The sequence below is a fragment of the Heterocephalus glaber genome, unplaced genomic scaffold (assembly GCF_053883595.1).
Source record: "Heterocephalus glaber isolate CG9 unplaced genomic scaffold, H.glaber_assembly_v1.0 deba00000470, whole genome shotgun sequence".
Classification (NCBI taxonomy): Eukaryota; Metazoa; Chordata; class Mammalia; order Rodentia; family Bathyergidae; genus Heterocephalus; species Heterocephalus glaber.
The window spans coordinates 15,662,164-15,683,071 of NW_028258145.1; the positions used below are offsets into that span (position 1 = coordinate 15,662,164).

Here is a 20,908-nt window from a genome sequence, read left to right on the forward strand (position 1 = left end):
TCATGCTGTTGTACTTGAAATGCCTTGCTGAACCGTTCTACAATGGTTTCCAACTGAGGCACCCCTTTCCAATCCTATTCCTATCACAACTTTCAAAGATCATGTGTTCTCTCACAGCACAAAGTAATTCCTGGATTTGAAAGCCAAAAATATCTGGGACTCAATGCAAAAGGAGTAAACTTACAATCCATGGGGCTCTATAAGGAGCATCTCAAAAGGGATCAGCGGAGCCTTCTGTCCTGGTTCCTCAAGGGGTCTTTGGAGCTGCTAGCAATTACTTTAGGCTCTATCTGAGCCATCAAAAACAATTTTTTTTTCTTTTAAAGCAGTTTTCCAGATCTTAACTGGATTCCTTGGCAATTTAGAATGGGGTGGTGGTCCAGACCAAACCATGGTTCAGAGTGCTCTATGCCACCACTGTAAGTGCACGTCCAGAGAAAAGGAAGTGATGTACAGAAAGTAGAAGTCAGGTACAGAGACAGCCCTATTGGCTAAAGTTCAATGTTTGCCTTATTTGAACTTGGTTTGAACAGTTTTCTTCCTGTGGCTGATTGAAGCTAAGTTACTGTGATTGACTGAGACTTGGATACTTGTAACAAAAGTAGGGCTCATTGAGTTAGGGAGTATGGGAAAAGCTTTAGGACAAATTTAAAATACGTTTGGAGGCAGCTTTAGACCAAATTTAACATTGAATAATTTAGAAAATCTCAGGTCCTTGGAGATATCCAGCCCAGTGGTTTTCAGTCCTGGCTGCATGTCAGAATCATAAGATATTTCTAAAACTTTGGTGCATGGCTCTAGCATCAAAATCTTGATATGATTTATTTGTGGTAAAATTATGGCTTTGGTATTTTTTTAGAAGATGCCTAAATGATTCTGTTATGTACCTATGGTTGAGACTCACTGATTTCATTCAGTCTCCTTATTTTATAGACAAGGAAACAAGATCAGGGAAGTTAAGAGATTGACCCAAAAGTGGCATGTATCATATATATATATATATATATATATATATATATATATATATATATATATATATATTTTTTTTTTTTTTTTTGTACCAGGGATCGAACTCAGGACCTTGCGCTTGCAAGGCAGGCGGCGGCACCACTGAGCTAAATCCCCAGCCCTATATTATATTTTTAAGTGCAGGCGTTGCGATTTTCCCCCCAACAAACTTATCTGTCTAATATACAGGTTAAGTCAATTTAAATATATAGCTTACCCCCTTCCACCAAAGAGCCAGGAATGGGGACAGCAGGAGAGGACTCTTCCAGGGAAGAAATATGGGCTTAGGGAGAGGAAGACTCAAGGGAATTAATGACTACAGCGACAGGGAGACCAAAGGGGCAAATCCCCCAGAGCCTGTGCAGTCCCAAACACCTATTGCATCCCTACTATACAGACCAGCTCAGAGGTTGTGGGATTCACACATTTTCCCTCTCCTGGACATGTGGTAGGATTGCTCTTCCTTCCCTCTGTGGTTCCCCTCATCAGCACATTTATTTGCTGGTGTGAGACACTTTGGAACATTTTTCTCCCTCTGGCATAGTGACCAGCAATAGCCAAGTCAGGGCTGCTCCATTGATCTGTCTTCCTGAGTGACTATGATAAACAGAGCCTCTACCTGCACCCCTGTAGCATGAACAAGCAATAAACCTATGTTGCTTCAAGTCTCTGAAACTTGGGGATGGTTTCTCATTGCAGTATTCTCTAGTTTATTCTGAATGATGCAGAATGCTCAGAAGGAAGATAAGAGAAAGAGGGCTTTTGACTTGTAGTGAGTTTTGATATAAGAACCAGTCACTGAAAATGCCCCTGCATATTTTTTTTAAGTATAGTGAAAGCCAAGCAAGGTGGCATAGGGAAAGGCAGCTTCTGGACAGAGAAAAGATTAAAAATTAATGGAAAATTTTACTGAGGACAGCTTCTGCCTCTACAGGTAGACTCCGCAGTTAGAGCAATTAGAAAGACAAAAGAGATGGAAAGAGAAACTACATCCACAGAGGTGCCAGGTAACCCAGTTACCATGAAAATTTATCAGAAAGAGTTAACAAAGGAAGGAAAAAGACAAAAACCTGAAAGACCAGGGATACCAGCCTCCTCACCCACCTCTGATAAAATGCAAAGGAGATAAGGGAGCAGCCACCTGAAGACTCTTATTTAAGATATAAAAGACAGACACACCCATACATATATACATGTATATTTTCACTTTTGTATTACTATACCTGTACCCAGATACACACATGTCCCCTTTGCCTGGTCTTTGACTCTAAGTTACCTTTCTATAAGACTCCCCCCTCCCTCCCCAATGTATCCATCACAAAGGACAAAAAGGTATCAAACAGCCAAAAATATATATAGATAAGAGTTACACAGGTTAAAATAAAGACAGCTAGAGAGCCAATCAGATTGTGACAACTTCTAGGTGCCCACATGGGGGATGGGAAAAATCACTAGTCCTAAATGTAAAAGAGCTAAAGACAAAAATCCACATGTATTCATTTCTGATTCTCCCTACTCTTTCAAAGTAGCTATCTTCTTTTTGTTGTTGTTGTTCTTCTGCTGTTTTCCAAATAAATCATCTTCTTTTATTTTAAACTTTACCTCTTTAATTTATTACTAAATCTGAGAGTTTATGATCCTGAGAAGATCCCGATGGCTGCATGTTCCAACAGAGCAGGGGCATGGTATACACCCTTCCCCCATACATGACAGAGGTGCACATCTGTAATTCCAGCAATGGTACTTGGGAGGCTAAGGCAGAAGGATCGCAAGTTCAAGGTCAGCCTGGGCAACTTAGTGAGATCCTTTCTCAAAATAAAAAAATAAAAAGCGCTGGTGATAAAGCTCAGTGCAAGGGCCTAGGTTCAGCCCCCAGTACTAGAGGCAAAAACTCTACAGTCAAAGACTCCTTTGTTCAATATTCTGTAGACAGTAGTTTCTGTAACAACTTCTCTCCATACTCAGGATCCGAGAAAACTCTGTCCTCTCCTTCTAGCTAACAGATATACTTCCTGCTCTTAGACAACAAAAGCTATACTCAGGCTTTTCAGAAGCTCCAAGGGATGGAGCTTTAGGGATGGAATAATGCTGGTGGATTTCTTAAATTTTGCTTACTTTTTGTACACTTTCAATTATTATCTCAATATGTCTGAGGTTATCTCATGTTGGCTCTTTATACATCCACCTAGCACCAAAAATGTAGGCAATTCCACACTTTACATAGTCTAGGAAAGCCCTACATTTTTACCTCAGAAGTATTTGAAGTGCATAACTTTACCCCAAAGACACACTATTCACCCCGGAAAGAAATTATCATCTACCCTTTTTGTTATGCTTAGCTGCCTACAGTGTCTCATGCCTGGGCACCAGTAACAAATAACAGAGCCACCAGCAACGTAAAGGGCCCCCAAAGTATTGGCGCCCTTCTTCCTGTTAGCAAACCAATTGTTCCCTCTCTTCAATGGATCTCCTTTGTTCCCATGGAGAAAAAAGTCTTCTCTCCCTTCTTCTTAATCCACTCAATATAAGCATGTTTTCATTCAGTTGCTTCATGTAATCATTCAACAAAACTTTACAGAGCATTTACTAGCATGTTACATGTTGCTCTCAGTACCAGGAATTCAGCAATAGCCCACATAGACAGAACTCTGTTCTCTTTATTTTTTTAACTTTTTTTCTTGTTCCTCCCTTCCTTTCTCCCACTTCCTTTCCTTGTTCCCCTTCCCACTTGAACATTTTCTTCCCATTTCTCACTATCTATTATACATTTTGGTCCTTATTTCCACTCTCAGTTTCTCACACCAGAGAAAGAATCTGGTATTTTAAAATGTGTGTCTGATTTATTTCACTTAAGAGTATGGTCGCAAGGTGCATCCCTTTAGCTATGTCTCAAGCTCATCCTCCTTTATGGCAGAGTAGTACTCCATAGTGTAAGAAAAACACATCTTCCTTATTCATTCGTCAGTTGATGGCCATTTGGGCTGTTTCCAAAATTTAGTTATTACAAACTGTGCCACTATAAACATGGGTGTGCATATATTGCTGTGGTATGATGCTTTTAATTCTTTTGGGAAGATACCAAGAAGGGGGATAGCTGAGTCAAATGGAACTTCTAGTTTTACTTTTTTAAGGAATCTCCACAATGATTTCCACATTGGTTGCACGAGGCTACATTCCCACCAACAGTGGAGAAGGATTTTTTCCCCCATTGCCCCTCTAGCATTTGTTATTGGTTGATTTCTTGAGAACAGCCATTCTTTCTGGAGTGAAATGGAATCTGAGTTGTTTTAATTTACATCTCTTGAATGACGATTGGTCATTTTTTCATATATTTATTTGTCATTACTTCTTCATTTGAGAGGTGTCTATTCACTTCACATGCCCACTTTTAGATTTGGTCTTTAAATTTGGAGGGTGTGATTTTTTTGAGTTCTTTAAGTATTCTAGATAGTAGTCCTTTGTCTAAGGAACAGCTGATGAAAATTTTTTCCTACATTGTGGGCTGTCTGTTTACGCTGTTGGTGATTTCTCTTGCTGTGCAAAAAAGCCTTTTAAGAAGATGAATTACCAGTTGTTGAATCTTTATGATAGTTCCTCCGGGATCTGGTTTTTGTTCATAAAGTCTTTGTCTACACCAATATCTTCGGAGTTCTACCTATTCTATCTTCCAGCAAATTAAGTGTTTCTGTTTTAATATTTAGATCTTCTATCTACTTTTTTCCTCCTCCAGCTTTATTAGAATAGTTTAAAATTACATTTTCTATTTTCTAGGAATTCAGTTGCTTTTTCCATCTGACTTTTAAAAACTGATTACAGCAAATGAAATAGTTGTCTAAGTGATATAGTATACAATAACATCTTGATTTCTGTGAAAATCATTTCTCTGCAATTCCTGAATAGCTCTAAATTATGCTAATTCTGAGTATCAGTATTTACTCTGGGCTTTTGATTTATTCTTTGAAAAACTATGTTCTAAACCTTTGCCGTCCCCATCTGTATGTCCACCACCAATACTGTGATGAAGGTGTTCCTGTCTAGGGGTCTATCTCGAGTTCTCTGCCATGGTCATCAGTGCGCACACTTGTCTTTTTCCTTACTCCCACTCAACTGTATGTTCTATGAGGGACTGACACAGATGTTACTTACTGTAATTTAACAGCTACTGAGGTCAAGCAATCCAAGGCCATCATTATGTTAAAATTAAAGTTATTCGGGGCTGAGGATTTAGCTCAGTGGTTCCAGCACCTGCCTCACAAGTGCAAGGATCCGAATTCGATCCCCAGTACCCCCCCCAAAAAAGAAAAAATTAAAGTTATTCAAGGAACTTCATAGACACTTCCAGAATTGTTTTTACCTTCTACATGGGAACATATTCAAGAAGCTCAGGATGAGCTTATGGTCTGACAACTCTTTTCATTCATCAATCCATACTCACCAGTGGCATGGAAAGGGGGTTCTTTAACAAAGCATTATACATAACACCTCTACCAAAATAAATATAAACTTTTTTTTTTTTTTAGTTAAATGCAGTAAATTGATTTTTTTCCACCCCTTTCCTCCTTTTACATGGCAAGTAAAGCCCACTGGCCTAGGAGTAGCCTCTATCTGCCAACCTTTGGCCAGTGAAGAGGATTCAGAGAAAATAATACAACCATCAATCAGAAAAAGGAGGGGTGACAAAGGAAATAATTAGGCTATGGTCTCAATCATGCATTCCCGTGCAAGATGTGCTGACACACCACAGAGCTAGCAGTTGAGTTCACTCGTCTTGCTGCAATTGATGGCTATGTGACCAGTCTCACCACACCTATAGCACTTCACTTTAGTGCAGTCTTTCTAAATATGTCCAAACTCTCCACAAGAATAGCACTTCTGCTCATCCGCATGGTCACAGCCTCGAGCCAGATGGCCTGGTTTGCCACAGTTGTAGCAACACTGTTTCTGCTCTCTCTTCAGCTCTGTGCAGTCCTTGGCAACGTGGCCACTTCTACTGCAGTTATAGTGTGCACCTTCCTGAAGATCACAAGCCTTGGCAAGATGACCACACTCACTATAGCAGTAACAGATGTCTGGAAGAGATGAGGAAACAAACTGGAAACCTCTGGCATGGCTTCTCATTCCATGACCATGGCCTCTACCGTAGGGCATTCCCTGGCCCAGTGGCCAGATAATCCACATTTGAAGTATTCATTGCCTCTCATGACTGTCAGGAGCAAATCTACATAATTTTGGGGAAAAATTATTTCACAGTTAAAATTATGATTAGGCCTAGTTCTCCTGCCTACAGGCCAGTATGGCCTGTCAGGACATGACTCCATTTTGGCCTCCAGTCACAGCTAAAACTTCAATGGTCTGGTGATGCTGTGATGCTCCAGGACAAGATTACACCTGCTGAAGACCTCCTGGGAGGAACAAAATCTTCATCTGTATAGTTCCTCATTGTTCCAGAAGTTTCACTGCTGCTGCCCTTTGAGTCTCATTTTACATTTGTTTCTCCCCATGTACTGAACTCTCTGTCCTGAGTCATCTGTTACATTTGTTTCTCCTGATGTACTGAATAAAGGTGTGACAAGCTGGGGGTCTTCCTTCTTTGCTGCCCACAGCAGCACTGATCAGGCCCAAAGCTCAGCTTCTTCTCTAAGTCTTATTTCTTCTATCTTTTATATATATATATATATATATATATATATAAATTAATTAATTAATTAGCATTGTGTGGTAGTGGCTCGCAGGAGACTAGGACTTACTGCAGAGGTTCTAGTAATGTCCCCTTCCCCTGTTCCCTACAATGACGCAGTTAGATCTCCTGCATCTGAGTGGACCTGCAGTGGCAGAGATTCAGATGCAGGCCTGGAGAAGGAGGCTTGTGAGGCAGCAGCTGTTTATTTTCAGGGTCCTTGCCTAAGCCACATGCAGGTCTCTGGTCCATTTTGGTTGTAGTTTAGCGTGTGGTGAAAGATACGGGTCTAGTTTCAATCATAGCCAAGTGGAAAGCCAGTTTTTCCATCAGCATTTATTAAAGAGGCTATCTTTCTTCCAGTTAAGGTGTTTGGCTGCTTTGTCAAAGATAAGGTGGCTGAGTATGTCTGGAGTTGTTTCTGCATCTTCTAGTCTGTTCCATTGATCCTTGGGTTTTTTTTTCTTGCCAGCACCATGCTGTTTTTATTACAGTAGCTTTGTAGTATAATTTCAAGCCAGGGATTGTGATGCCTCCTGCCTTTGTTTGCCCCAAATTGCCTTTGCTATTCTAGATCTCTTCTGGTTCTAAATGAATTTTAGGATTGTTTTCTCTAATTCTGTAAGATATGCTGTTGGAATTTTGATCAGAATTGCATTAAATCTGTAAAACAGTTTTGGAAGTATGGCCATTTTCACTCTATTGGGAAGTCTGGTCTTTTGAAGCTCACATCAAAACCCAGATTCCTGCCTCAGTTGCTGCAGCCAAGGCACCTTCCAATGGAAATGATTCTATTTCCCTCAGCCCTGAAAGGTGGGTGGTGCAGTTAAAACAGAATTTTTTAAAGAAGGGAGGGAGTATGACTCTCATACCAATAAAAAAAGAACACTAATTTATGTTTTATTTGACTCGTGATTGAGGAAACTGATGATGTGTTACAACCAGTTTAAGGAACTTTTTAAAAAAAAAAATCTCAGATTATATGGAGTGCAGGGATGTTGACATGAATGTGCCCGTGGAGGCAAAACAAGCTTGCTGCACAAAGGTGTAAGGAAGTCCACTGAACCTCTGCCACACAGAGCAGATTTGCATGTCTATAGAGAGGAATTATTTTGTATCACTGTTGTTTAACTGTAATTTATAAAACTGCAGATTAGCTTTCACAACATCAGATAACTTGGAAGGGTGTCCTGTGCAGTCTCACAATGCAGGGCTGGCCACAATGCACAGAATATGCCCTGCGATGCCAACTTCAAGGCTCCAGCATCTTTGGTCCTATCTCTCCAAAACTACAGGGATTCACAGGGAATTCTTTATTGCAGGGGAATGCACAAACCTGGCCTTCTTCCAATAGGTGGCAGTAGCACCCAAATAATTGACTTTAATGTGGCTGGTGTACTTAATCATGTCCTGCAAGGGTTGTTAAATTCAGGTGACATTTTTTGGCTACTAGCATTTCTCTATAGATGACAGAATGCAAGTTTTGAAACCAGCAAGCCATCCAGTCATGGCAGCCACTCTACCCATGCATGTACCATCACAAAATGACCAATTCAGTTTTTTCTGATATGTAATTATTCCAAGACTTGAATAGTTTCATAGCTATGGCATTGGATGGCAATAAAAGTCCACATAACATATCCTCATGCACATCCTCCTGAAAAAATCACACAGAAAACAAGCATTGCTGTCTTGCTCTGTCAGCATCAATAGGCTGATCAACCTGTATTGTACGTCATGGAGATTTGTTAATCCTCTTGAACAATTGTGTCTCAATATCCTCTGCTATTTCATTGAGTCATCTAATTATGGTTCTAGACAAAGAGGAACACATACCACCTTTTGAACTACAGTCTCTCCAAAAAGTTCATAACACATGTCCTTAACAGCAAGTAGGATTAACTCTTCACCAATAGTAAAGGGTTTCTTAGCTTTAACAATCCAAATAATTACCGAAGACCTTGGCCATGCGTTTTGACCTCCCATGAGACAGTATAATATAAGTGAGAAAGAGAACGAAAAACAGACACAGAGACTTTAAGAGAAAGCTGGGCAGCAAAGACAAAAGTCACCAAAGCTATCCAATATTTAGTCATTACAAGCATGAGAAGCAGGGGAGCAGGGAATACTTTGGGACACCTGGCGATAGCAGATATCACAGGTAGGACTGTAAAAGGGAAGTATTTGCATATCTTGCTGGAGAGAACAAACGAGTCATTCATAGGAAAAGAATTTAATTGGAGTCAAGCTGACCTTGGCTGGAAGTTAACTCAGCAGGGTCCTGCCACTTCACAGACCAGGACTTAGGAGGTCTCAGTAGCAGCCATTAGTGAGGAGCCATACTCACCCAGCTCTGCTATCTAACATGCCCATCTAAGTCACGTAAAGCTTTGGTGGGACCCCTAATATAAAATGGTCAAATTATGGAGAGGCAAGAAGCTTGTGCCACTTATAGCCTGCTAATATTGGGCAGGAATGTCTGCTGCAAATAACCCCTAGAATGATGTTCTCAATGCAGACACATTCAATGAAGTGGTGACTTTCAATAATTACTCCTGTTCTTTGTGTTCAAATATTTATCTTTTGGGAAACTCCAAGGGTTGTCCTTTAATGCAGGGTACTTGATCTCCACATAGCAAAGCAGTTTTGAAGATTTTATGGTTTCATTGAATGGCTAGTCAGCACATATTATATAAAGCAGACTTGGAGAATGTGGACCATCTGATATGTTTAACCTATAATTTAAACACACTCATTGTATTTTCTTTTAAATGCAACTTTCTTTCTGTTGGCAGTCTTAGAGTCATCTGCCGTCTCACCGTTGAGTCTTTATTCCTTTTCAAAGAAGCTGTCCAGTGACATTTGCTTTTTACTTATTTTGGTTAGGGTTAGCTAGTGGGCTTACTAAACCTGTGACCAAGACAAGTGTGCAATGCAAGAAAAAGGAATGGATGGAAATGGTAAATAAAATAATGAGTAGGCCATGTGCAGACTAGAGTGTCAGATTCTGATGTAAAAAACCCGCCACCAGGTGCAGCTGTACAATCAAAGTACATCAACCCATTTGCCACTCTAAACCCTGCTACCAGATGCAGCTTAATTGTTACTTGCCACTCCCTGATAAGGTTTTGATTTGATTCTGCAAGCAATTAAATTTATTATGGTCTCTGTGCAGTTGGATCTTATCCTAATTACTTTCTTGTTGCTGGTGAAAAATACTCCACAACCACTAGTTAAAGGAGGAGTTTATTTTGGCTCACAGTTTGTAGAGGTTTCCATCCATAGGCAAGGGCTCCAAGACAGGGTGGCATAGCAGAGGATTGCTCAGGGCAGGCAGGAAGCATGGCAAAATCAAGGCAATAAGAAAGATAAATACTTTCAGGCTATACCCACAGTGACCCACCTCCTCCCACCAGGCTTTATCCCCCAGCATCACACCCAGCTATAAAACTATCAATGGACTAATCCAGTATCACATACTCATGATCCAGTCACATCCCAAAAACCCCACCTATGACCTCATGAGGCTCTGGGAAGACACCTAGATATAAATCATAACAGACCTCTCCACTAATGTCAATCTGTATTTGCAGCCACTTCCCAGTGCTAGCATCACTACCTCAGCTCCACTTCAGATCATCAAGCATTAGATTCTCATAAGGAGTACACAACCCAGAGCCCTTGCATGCATAGTTCACAGTAGGACTCATGCTCCTGTGAGAACCTAATGCCTTTGCTGATCTGACAGGAGGCAGGGCTCAAGCAGTCACTGGATGATGGAGAGCAGTTGTAAATACAATTGAATGTTTGCTTGCTTACTTGACTATTTAGGCAATTTGGAATTTGGAATCCTTCCTCTATAGAGAGGCCTTTTCTTAAGGAACCCAGAGATTCTGAATCTGGTCTTCCCCTCCCTAAGACCTCCCTGCCAGCCCCACCCTCAAAACAGTAACTGGTGATCTGCTGCATGAAGAGGATTCTTTTCACCCAGATCACATAGGTTTCAGTGACCAGTTTCAAGCCTCTTCTCCCTTTCTTTCTTACTGGTTGTGAGTCTCTCAGGCCAGAAGCCCCTCCCAGGGAGGGCTTCACATTAGAAAATCTTTCATTTCTAGATGACAGAAAACCGAGCTCAGAATGGCCCGAGGAATTGATTGGTTTCCAAACCAAATAGTTTGCTGCTCACCTTGACCCAGATTTCAAAGTGTGTGACTATAATCTACATCTTAGCTTGGCCCCCACAAGGTTGGCACCAGCTCAAGGTGAGCTTCTCAGTATCATCCCAAGATGGCTTCCAAGTGTGTCAACTGTGTGTCACTTATCCCCTGAGCCAAAGTTTTCCTTTAATTAGCCATTCTTAGAAAATGTGCCCACTCAGAAGTAATTAGAGGGGTGGATTTTCTTGAGCTTGAGTCCCAAATTCTTTAGAAGCTAGAGTTATCTTCCTTGGAAACTCATAGTCTGTGGAGAGGAAACACGGAATAAAAGTTAGGATACTGTTACTGGGAGGAAGGAAGAAACCAATACTGGGAAGTCAAAAATAGGTTATGGATGCTTGTACATTGGGAGCACCAAGACTATCCATCTTTTGCTTCAATTGTATCTATTATGTTCAGATGTATGGTATTTGTGTTTTCATAGAATGTGGTTTCAAATTCTTTTTGGACTCAGGGGGAGTTATAAATATATTAATCAATAAATAAAATATTACAGTGGCTGGCATCTCTTGTATACAGACCCCCCCATCTACTAGCATCAGGGACACGGCCCACGAGTGAGCAACATGGCAAAGGGAAAAAAAAGAGCTAGAATTTAAATATTCATATAGGCAATTCTTATTCTGGATATTTTATACAAAGCAAGCAAAAGCTGATTTACAATGATTTTTACTTATATATTATCACAACTCACCCCCATCTCTTGCAAATATCTGTATTTCCCTAAAGATGATAGATTTACACAGCCAAAAAGCAAGAACCATTTGAAATAAATGAATGGATGTACAGATTCCAAACCAGAGGAACAGTCCCTCATTCACTATATTCCATTCATCGCATTCTACCTACACAAGCTACCACCTTTAGAACCCTCAGGCCCAGCCCTCTTGTGTCCAACACAAACTGCTCCGTGCAGGCATTGATCAATTCTATATTGCTGTACCAGATTCATAACCTCTCTCTTGCCCCAGTTTCAACTTTCTTCTACAGCCATCAGAGGAATTTTTTTTTCCTTGCAACTCTAAATTTTTATTAAAGGGATATAGGTTCTTCAAATCATAAATACCACCCCAGGACCACCTTTCTTTATTATTATAAGAATCATCAATGGCCAAGTTCAGATTGCTAACTCTCACAGCTTCCAGCAGCCTCTAGGCTTTCTTATTAAATGTATCTTTCCACAACCCTAGAACTTGTAGCTTACATTCCAGACACCTCAAGACTTCACATAAAGTTCTAATTCCTTCATGGCCCAAGGTATTCTGTGTTAGGTTCATTTTTACCAGCCTTTGGTTGCTGAGAAGAGCAGAGGAAAAATCTTGACAACACAGGGAAGTCAAACCACAGCATTCCAGTCCAAGCCTCTGAAAGTTACAGTTTGGATTTCTCAAAGCTTCACATAGAATTTTCACTCCTTCATCTCACAAGTCATTGTACCCAAGGTCTAGGCTTAACAGGTTTGGGCTGTTCAAAATAGCAGAAGCCAGATCTGGACAACATGCAGTAGTGAGAACACAGCCTATCAACTCCAAGTCCTGAAGATTACAGCTCGGCTGCTGAAAGACATTACACAGAATTGCTCCATCACCTTGAAGACAGTTTGATCCCAGATCCAGATGTATCAGACTCTTATTGTATACAAGAGAAGTTGAGAGATATTCACTGCTAATTGGAGTGAAATGGCAACACCTCAGCACAAGGCTCTGTAGAGTACACTCTAAATGTTTCAAGGCAGCACTTAAAAGCTTTATTCCACAATCTCCCACTTTGTTGTTTGACAAGCATAAATGAGTCAGTCTCTTATTGCTGATAAGAGCCAAAGAAAGATCCTCGCAACTAGCTTCTGTTAGGCTACAGCTTTCTAATGACAATCTCTCTAGGTAACACTCTGGGTGTCCTAAGGCCTCACACAACTTCACTCCTTCATCCAGCAGATTATTGGTCAATAAGCTTAAAAATACCAGATTCTGGCTTTTGATGAGAGCCTTAGATATGTCTGCACAACAAATTGCAGTTAGGTTGCAATACTCCAAGCTCAGATTTTGTAGTTTACATTCTGGGTATTTCAAGGCTTCACATAGTGATTTTATTCCATTATCCTCTACCTTACTCCCTTTCAGGTCAAGATATATCAGATTCTAGCATCATTTATTAAAGAGGCTATCTTTCCTCCAGTGAGGGTGTTTGGCTCCTTTATCGAAGATGAGATGGCTGAGTGTGTCTGGCGTTGTTTCTGCATCTTCTAATCTGTTCCACTGATCCTTGGGTCTGTTTCTTTGCCAGTACCATGCTGTTTTTATCACAGTAGCTTTGTAGTATAGTTGCAGGTTGGGGATTGTGATACCCCCTGCCATGTCTCTGTTACCTAGAATTGCTTTTGCTATTCTGGGTCTCTTCTTGTTCCAAATGAATTTTTGAATTTGTTTTTTCAAGGTCCATGAAGTATGCTGCTGGGATCTCAACTGGAATTGCATTAAATCTATATAGCAGTTTTGGAAGTATGGCCATTTTTACTATATTAATCCTTCCTACCCAGGAGCAGGGGATGTCTGTCCATTTTCTGATATCATCTTCAATCTCTCTTTTCACAGTGTTATAGTTTTCAGAGAAGAGGTCTTTGATTTCTTTCATTAGGTTGATTCCTAGGTATTTCAGTTTTTTTGGATGCTACTGTGAAAGGAATTATTTGCCCTATTTCTCTCTCAGTGAGTCTGTCATTACTGGGCTTCAACTTGCCAAAGATTAAAACTAGACCTATATCTCTCACCATGCACTCAACTAAAATCAAAATGGATTAAAGATCTAAATATTAAAATAGAAACTCTGAACCAGTTGGAACAGAGGTTAGGTAGAACCCTTGAAGACATCGGTGTAGGAAAAGAGTTTATGAACAAAACCTCAGTTGCCCGTGAACTAGCACAAACAATCAACAAGTGGGATCTCTTCTTATTAAAAAGCTTCTGCACAGCAAGAAAAACCACCAGCAGTGTGAAGAGACAACCCACAATCTGGGAAAAAATCTTCACCTGCTTTTCCTCAGACAAAGGTCTACTATCTAGAATCTATAAAGAACTTAAAAAGATCAGACCTCCCAAATTTAAAGACCCAATCCACAAATGGGCATCTGAAATGAACAGACATTTCTCAGACAAAGAAGTAGAAATAGCAAATAAATACATGAAAAAATGTTCAACATCACTGGTCATTCGAGAGATGCAAATGAAAACAACGCTGATATTTCACCTCACTCCAGAAAGAATGGGTGCTATCATGAAATCAACCAATAACAAATGCTGGCAGGGCTGTGGGGAAAGAGGAACCCTACTCCACTGCTGGTGGGAGTGTAGACTGGTGCAACCACTGTGGAAATCAGTATGGAGATACCTCAAAGAACTAGGACTGGAAGTCCCATTTGACCCTGCTATTCCACTGCTGGGTATCTTCCCCAAAGAATTTAAAGAATCATACCACAATGATATATGTGTGCCCATGTTCATAGCAGCACAGTTTGTGATAGCTAAAACTGGAAACAGCCCAAATGCCCATCAACTGGAGACCGGATAAAGAAAATGTGGTTTTGGGGCCGGGGATTTAGCTCAGTGGTTTCGCCGCCTGCTGTGCAAGCACAAGGACCCGAGTTTGATCTCCAGTACCTAAAAAAAAAAAAAAAGAAAATGTGGGGTTTTTTTTATAAAATGGAGTACTACTCAGCCATAAAAAATGAGAAATTAGAGACATTTATAGCTAAGTGGATGCACACTGAGGTGATACTCTTAAGTGAAATAAATAGGACACACATGTGTAAAGACCCAATAGTTTCTCTGGTGTGAGAAACTGAAAGTGTAAATAAGGACTAAAATGTATAACAGGTAATGTGAAATAGGAAGAAAAGGGGCAAAGGGGAAGGAAATGGGAGGGCTAGGGGAAAGGATAGAAGGGAATGGGATTAATATCAGAAAATGGAAAAATAGGGACAAAATCTTTGTAAATAGGGAGGAATGGAGGGGTTGAAGGGAGGGCTAGTCAAGGGTGAAAAATAAGAACGAAGAGAGATTATGTAAAGGTGCAAATTTCCAAAGGTGAATGTCCTTATATTGTATACCTAAAATGTACCAATGATTAGAATGAATAATTGATAATGCAAAATAGGAAGAAAAGGTCCAAAGGGGTAGGGGTAGTGGGAGGGGCAGGGGAAAGGAAAGAAAGGAAAGGAAAAATGCTGAGAAATGGAAAAAATGGAAATAAAGTCTTTGTAAATAGGGAAGGGTGGAGGGGGTGAAGGGAGGGCTAGGAATGGGGAAAAAATAAGAACCAAGATGCATTATGTAAAGGTACAATTCCCAATGAGAAATGTAATTGTGTTGTATACCTAAAATGTACCAATAAAAGAATTTAACAAAAAAAAAGATACATCAGATTCTGCTGGCAAGTCAAGAAACTAAAGATATCTTGATAGCCATGAGGGAAAAAAACACACCTCAATAGGAGTTTTTGTAGTTTACAGTTTGGATGCCTTAGTTCTTGACAAAAAAATCTTCATTAACTCATCAAGGTTGCTATGTCTCAAGTCAAGTTGCATCAAGTGTTCATTTGTATTAAGCACAGAAAAGAGATTTTACCAGCAATGAGTAATGTGATAACCATCTATTTGCCCATTTTCAGCTGCAGGGCTCGAGTTTACAATACCTACAGCCAGTTTAAGGGTCTGCAAACATCGGCAGTGCTTAAGGCAGAATAAAGATACAGGCAAATCAATTTCCTTCAACATATTAATGACGACCTTTGAGAAATTTCCCATTGCCTGGGCTAAAAATGCTTCATCTTGAGTCTCACACAGATGGTGAAACAAGTCCATAAATACTAGCCATGGTGGAAAAGTGCCATGGTTTCCTAGTACTTTCACCCACTGAAGTACTTCTCATTTTATCTTCAGGGACATTCTACATTTCAAAGCTTCCTCCAGTTGTTTTACTAGATCTTCATTTAAAAGGCCAAACAAAAAGTATTTTAGCTGTGTCAAAGGGGGGTCTTGATCACTTCTGCTCTCAAGTAACAGGTTCAAATCTTCCAAAGACTGGGAGGAATGCTCTTTGTGTTCCAAATCACTTTTCAGCAGATAGAACGTAGCTCCAAAAAACTCCTGAATATGTAGGTGGGTGGATCCATAACAGTTTCCATACTCTGTGTCCTTCTGAAGAGTATTAATGACTAGAAACCTGAGGTATCGCAAGTGGTGAACCCATGCTTTCTGAGAGGGTTCCTGTAAAGTACATGTGTCATAGTCCACACTCCTTTGGCAGCTAAGTAGCATAGGCTTCTCAGTTGGGCTTCATTGGGTAGATTAGGAAAGTATTCACCTACTGGTGAGAATAAGCTGGAGATATAGCATGTGAACACAGCCATGGCTGTTTGGCACATCTTCATGACATCGTCATTCTTCTCCATTTGCTGCTTCAGACAAGCACAGATGAGCCGGCACAGCAAGGGGACATGGCACATATTAAAAAGCATCTCATTGCTTCTTACTGAATTGAATGTGCTTGTGGCCCAGGTCCTATCTTCAAAAAACTGATAAATATACTCCTTTCTTGCACCCGTGGACATTCCTTGTAGGTCTACATAAAGCTGACTCCTCAACAAACGCTGATTCAACAAACGCTTTAGTCTGTTAGAAGCTGTGCATCTTACCATCACCAGTAAGGATGATTCAGGGATCACTTTCCTCAGCAAACTGCTTATGAGGAAGGACACGGTGTGTACTTGGGTCCAGTCACCACAGAGTGCAAATTCAGGTTCCTCAAAGGCAAAGTTTAGTTCATCAAAACTATCAATAATGAAACGGAGATTACTTGGCTGGGAGAGGATCCTTTCAATGGGGATATCAGTGCTAGGCCAGTCCTTTAATATCAACTGAGCAAAGCTTTTCTCCTTCACCTGACTAATTTCTTTCCCACTAAGATAAAAAAAGTAGGTAAAGTTGTGCTGATAGAAATTTCCCTCAGCCCAGGCTAACGTTGCCTTTCTCATCAATGCTGTTTTCCCAACTCCAGCAGCTCCCCGAAGCACCACTGTTTGTATCTGCTGACCAGTTTTGATTTCCACATCAAACAAATGTACCAACAGTTTTTGGTGTTCTTCAGAAGGTCCATGGTGGAAATCTGAAGGTTTTCTGAGCAAAAAGTTCTTTTCCAAAATGTGAAATGTTTCCTTTATTCAAATTTTGTATTCTGTTCCAGCACTCAGCTCTGCCTCCTCATCTAGTGCCTCCTCAGCCACCTCTTGTTCCATGGTCTCTGGCTGTCCAGTTGGTCTTTGCTTTTGCTCTCTCACACAGATCCGTCAGGTTCAACTTAGCAAAAAGTTTGAGAGTCATTTTCTGGGCCTGTTTTTTGGGTAATATTTGTTTATCAAGTTAACAAGTTGCTTTCGATCGGCCATCTTCTCTGCAGTCCAGGGGATTAGGCCGTGCTCATGTTCTACGGTCTCCTTTAGAAGTAACTTGAATTTATTTAATTCCTCATTATTTACCTCGTCCAAATACAAAAGCAGCGCAAAATCAGTAAAGGAGGAAAATGTTGGTGAATCTATCATCTTGTCCTTGGATCAGGTTTCAGGCTCTTGGGTATTAGTGGTGCAGATCAAACTCTACCACCAAAAGCCACAAATCAAAAAGGGAATAGGAAAATTTGAAATGGCTCCACAGGTACTTGTGGTTTTCATCAGAGAAATTTTTTAAAAACCAAATCTAATCATGTTGTCCTCTTTAAATCTTACAAGGCACCTCATTGTTTTGAGGGTAAAGTCTAAGCTTCTTAACAAAGCATGCAGGGACTCCCCATGAGCAGACCCTTCCTTTTCCTTCAGCATTATTTTTCCCCCACTGACAACCTCGTGCCCTAAACTACAATAATAGCCAATCATCTCTCTCCCTATTAGCTCATCTCTGATCTCGATCTCGATCTCTCTCCCCCCCAATACATCTCATACAGATATGCCTATACCTACTTTCCCCACTAGGGGGCAAGCTCCTTTAGTTCCGAGTCCAAAGCCTGCATATCTCTATCCTTAGAGCCTTACATTGGCACATGGTATGCGTTCAGTATGTAGTTATTGAATGGATAATTAATGGACCAAGTGAACATATTAAAAGTTCAAGCCAACCCAGAAACTGTATAATTGCTTACAGCTTATCAACATGACTTATCATATAGAAAGAGTACATGGTATAATGGAAAGGATAAAGGAAGAATAAAGAATTGAGTTAGAAGAACCAGTTTCTAAATCCATCTCTGTCATAAACTGGTAAAGGCTGCCTGCATTTCTTGGCTCCTGGCTTCTCCCTTGCACCACTCCAACGCCTCGGTCCTGAGGTCACATCTCCTATTACTCACTCTGGTTTCCTGCTGCCCTCTCCTAAGGACCCTTGTAATGACAAACAGCCCATATGAGTAATCTAGGATGATCCTCTCTCTGCCTCAAGAAGCTGAATTTAATCCCAGCTGCAAATCCCTTTTGTTATATAAAGTAACATGCAAAAGTGGATGGGGCAGGGGGTTGCCACAGATAACTCTAATCAAAAGAAATAAACCTAAACTTCACAATTTTACACAAAATTAAATCAAGTGGATTGTATATTTAAATATAAAATACACAACTAAAAATTTTTAGACAATTACATAAGAGAAATTTTTTAGGAACCAGGACTTGTTGAAGGGTTCTTAAACAGACACCAAGTATTATCCATAAAAGAAAAAATGGTAAGTTGGACTTTATCAAAATCAGAAAGCTTTGTCATCTGAGGGACCTTGCTAATGATGAAAAGGATAAAAAGACAAACTCCAGACCAGAGAAATACTTGCCAACCACATATATCGAGAATATGTAAAGTCATCAAAACTCAATAGTAAAAACAGCAACAAAACCCTAAAACAAAACAAGCCAATTAGAAAATGGGCAAAAATACATAAAAGGACGTGTAATTAAAGAGGATCTACTAAAGGCCAAAAAAAAAAAAAAAAAGCCCAGAGAAAAATTTTGCACATCACTAGCCCATAGGAAATGCAAATTAAGACCATGGTTAGATGTTGCCCCACACCTCGCAGAACAGTGGAAATAAAAATGGTGGCAGCACCAAATGCTGGTCAGTACTGCTGGTGGGAAAGTAAAATGGCATAGCCACTCTAGAAAGCAGTATGGCAATTTCTATAAGAAGAAAGTAAACATACAGCTACCATATGACCCATCGGTTGCACTCCTGGACATTTATCCTAGAAAAATGGAAACTCAGATCTGCACAAAAACCTGTGCATGAATGTTCATAGAGGCTTTATTTGTAATAGAAAAAATTAGAAATAACTAACAAGTTCCATAAATGTGAATGGTTACATAAGTTGTGGTACAGTGTGTCCATTCCATAAACCTCAACTTACCAATGAAAATTAAGCAACTCTTGATACTCAGAACAACTTAGATGAATCTCAAGGACATACTGCAGAGTGAAAAGGGCCAATCTCAGAAAGTCACATGCTGCATGATTCCATTTATATAACATGGTCAAAATGACATTATAGATATGCAGAACTGATTAGCAGTTGATAGGCTTAAGGTTGTGGGAGGGAAGAGGTAGTATTTGGGACTATAAAGGGAAGCACAGAGGAGATCTTTGTGAAGATGGAACATTTCTGTATCTTAATTACAGTAATGTCTAGATGAATTTACCCAAGGGGTATAATATAACGTAGAACTGTCCCAATATCAATTTCCTGAGTTTGATATTGTGCTATAATTATTTAAGATGTAACCATTTTCACCACTTCCTGTGAATGTGAGATTATTTCAACATAACAAGTTTAGGGCTGGGGATTTAGCTCAGTGCAGGATTTAGCCTGCTGTGCAAGCGCAAGGACCCAAGTTCTATCCCCGGCACCAGAAAAAAAAAACAAAAACAAGTTTAAAACATACTTCTGTTGTATATAAACTACACTGTGATAAAGTTACTTTTTCAAAGTGACCTATTAAATGTAGGACAAAACACAGTGTGAGAGCCTGAGCTCACACTTTGCGGCCAGAAAGAACTGAGCCTGAATCTTTTCTCTGCCATTTGCTATTTTGTTTAATCTCAGAGAAATCCTGAAAATTCATTTGTCATCTTTAAAATAGATATATTATCTATATGACAAGTTTGCTGTCAGGAGAAATAATCTATGTAGAAAGCCTTCATATAAGTATTTCACATATTTTAGTTCCTTTTTCCCTTTCTTTACTTCATTGTAAATTTTCTCATGGAAAAATACATAAAAATTAAAAATTGTTTCAGGTTTCTCTGTGTTGGTTATTTGAAATATAGTGACAGCGTAAGGACTCTGCCAGCCTTGCCTTACATGATTCCGTGTCAGTGAATTCACCCAGCTCAGGAATTCGTTTGTCAGGAAGCAATGTTAAGAGTGGCCACCAGGTGGCAGGCCACCCTCTCTGTTTACTGACCAATTTGGTCTCAAGAGGAACCGGTAACTTCCTAAATTTAGATCATAAAGTTTTTCTGTTTCCTGCTGGGAAGAGTTTCTGAAACAGCCTAATTTTTTCAGATTTCATGTCTCTGAGGTTTTAAAAATGATTTCATAATGTACTAAATATATTATTAAGCTTGGTTCAACAGTTTATCAGATATTTATCAAATTCAAATAATATATACTCTATTGAGGACTTGAGCCCAAAGCTATATTAAACATTCAGGCTTCATGGTATATGTGGTGCATGTGTGTTTTACTACGGAATCCACCTACATCGTGTCGTATAAGGTATTGCAAAAGTATTGGTTCTTCTTTGGTACCTAACTCCAAAGTTTAGAAGAACAAGACTAAATGGACAAAGAGCGACTCAGCTAGACTTCAAATTAGCTGTTGAACTGCCTCAAGAAATCTGTGGTCAAAAGTGACCAGCTTGTCCCAGTTTTCTTGGTGCTTTCTCAGTTTTATATCGGAAAAAATCCCACATCCCATAAAGCCCT

At 39.9% G+C, this 20,908-nt stretch overlaps 2 pseudogenes; both read right to left on the reverse strand.

Moving 5' to 3' along the window:
- Positions 1 to 5,697: 5,697 nt before the first annotated feature.
- On the reverse strand, positions 5,698 to 6,209 carry LOC101724522 (CCHC-type zinc finger nucleic acid binding protein pseudogene; annotated as a pseudogene).
- Positions 6,210 to 11,069: 4,860 nt separating this feature from the next.
- Positions 11,070 to 17,522, reverse strand: LOC101724869 (NACHT, LRR and PYD domains-containing protein 14 pseudogene; annotated as a pseudogene).
- Between the last annotated feature and the right edge of the window lie 3,386 nt (positions 17,523 to 20,908).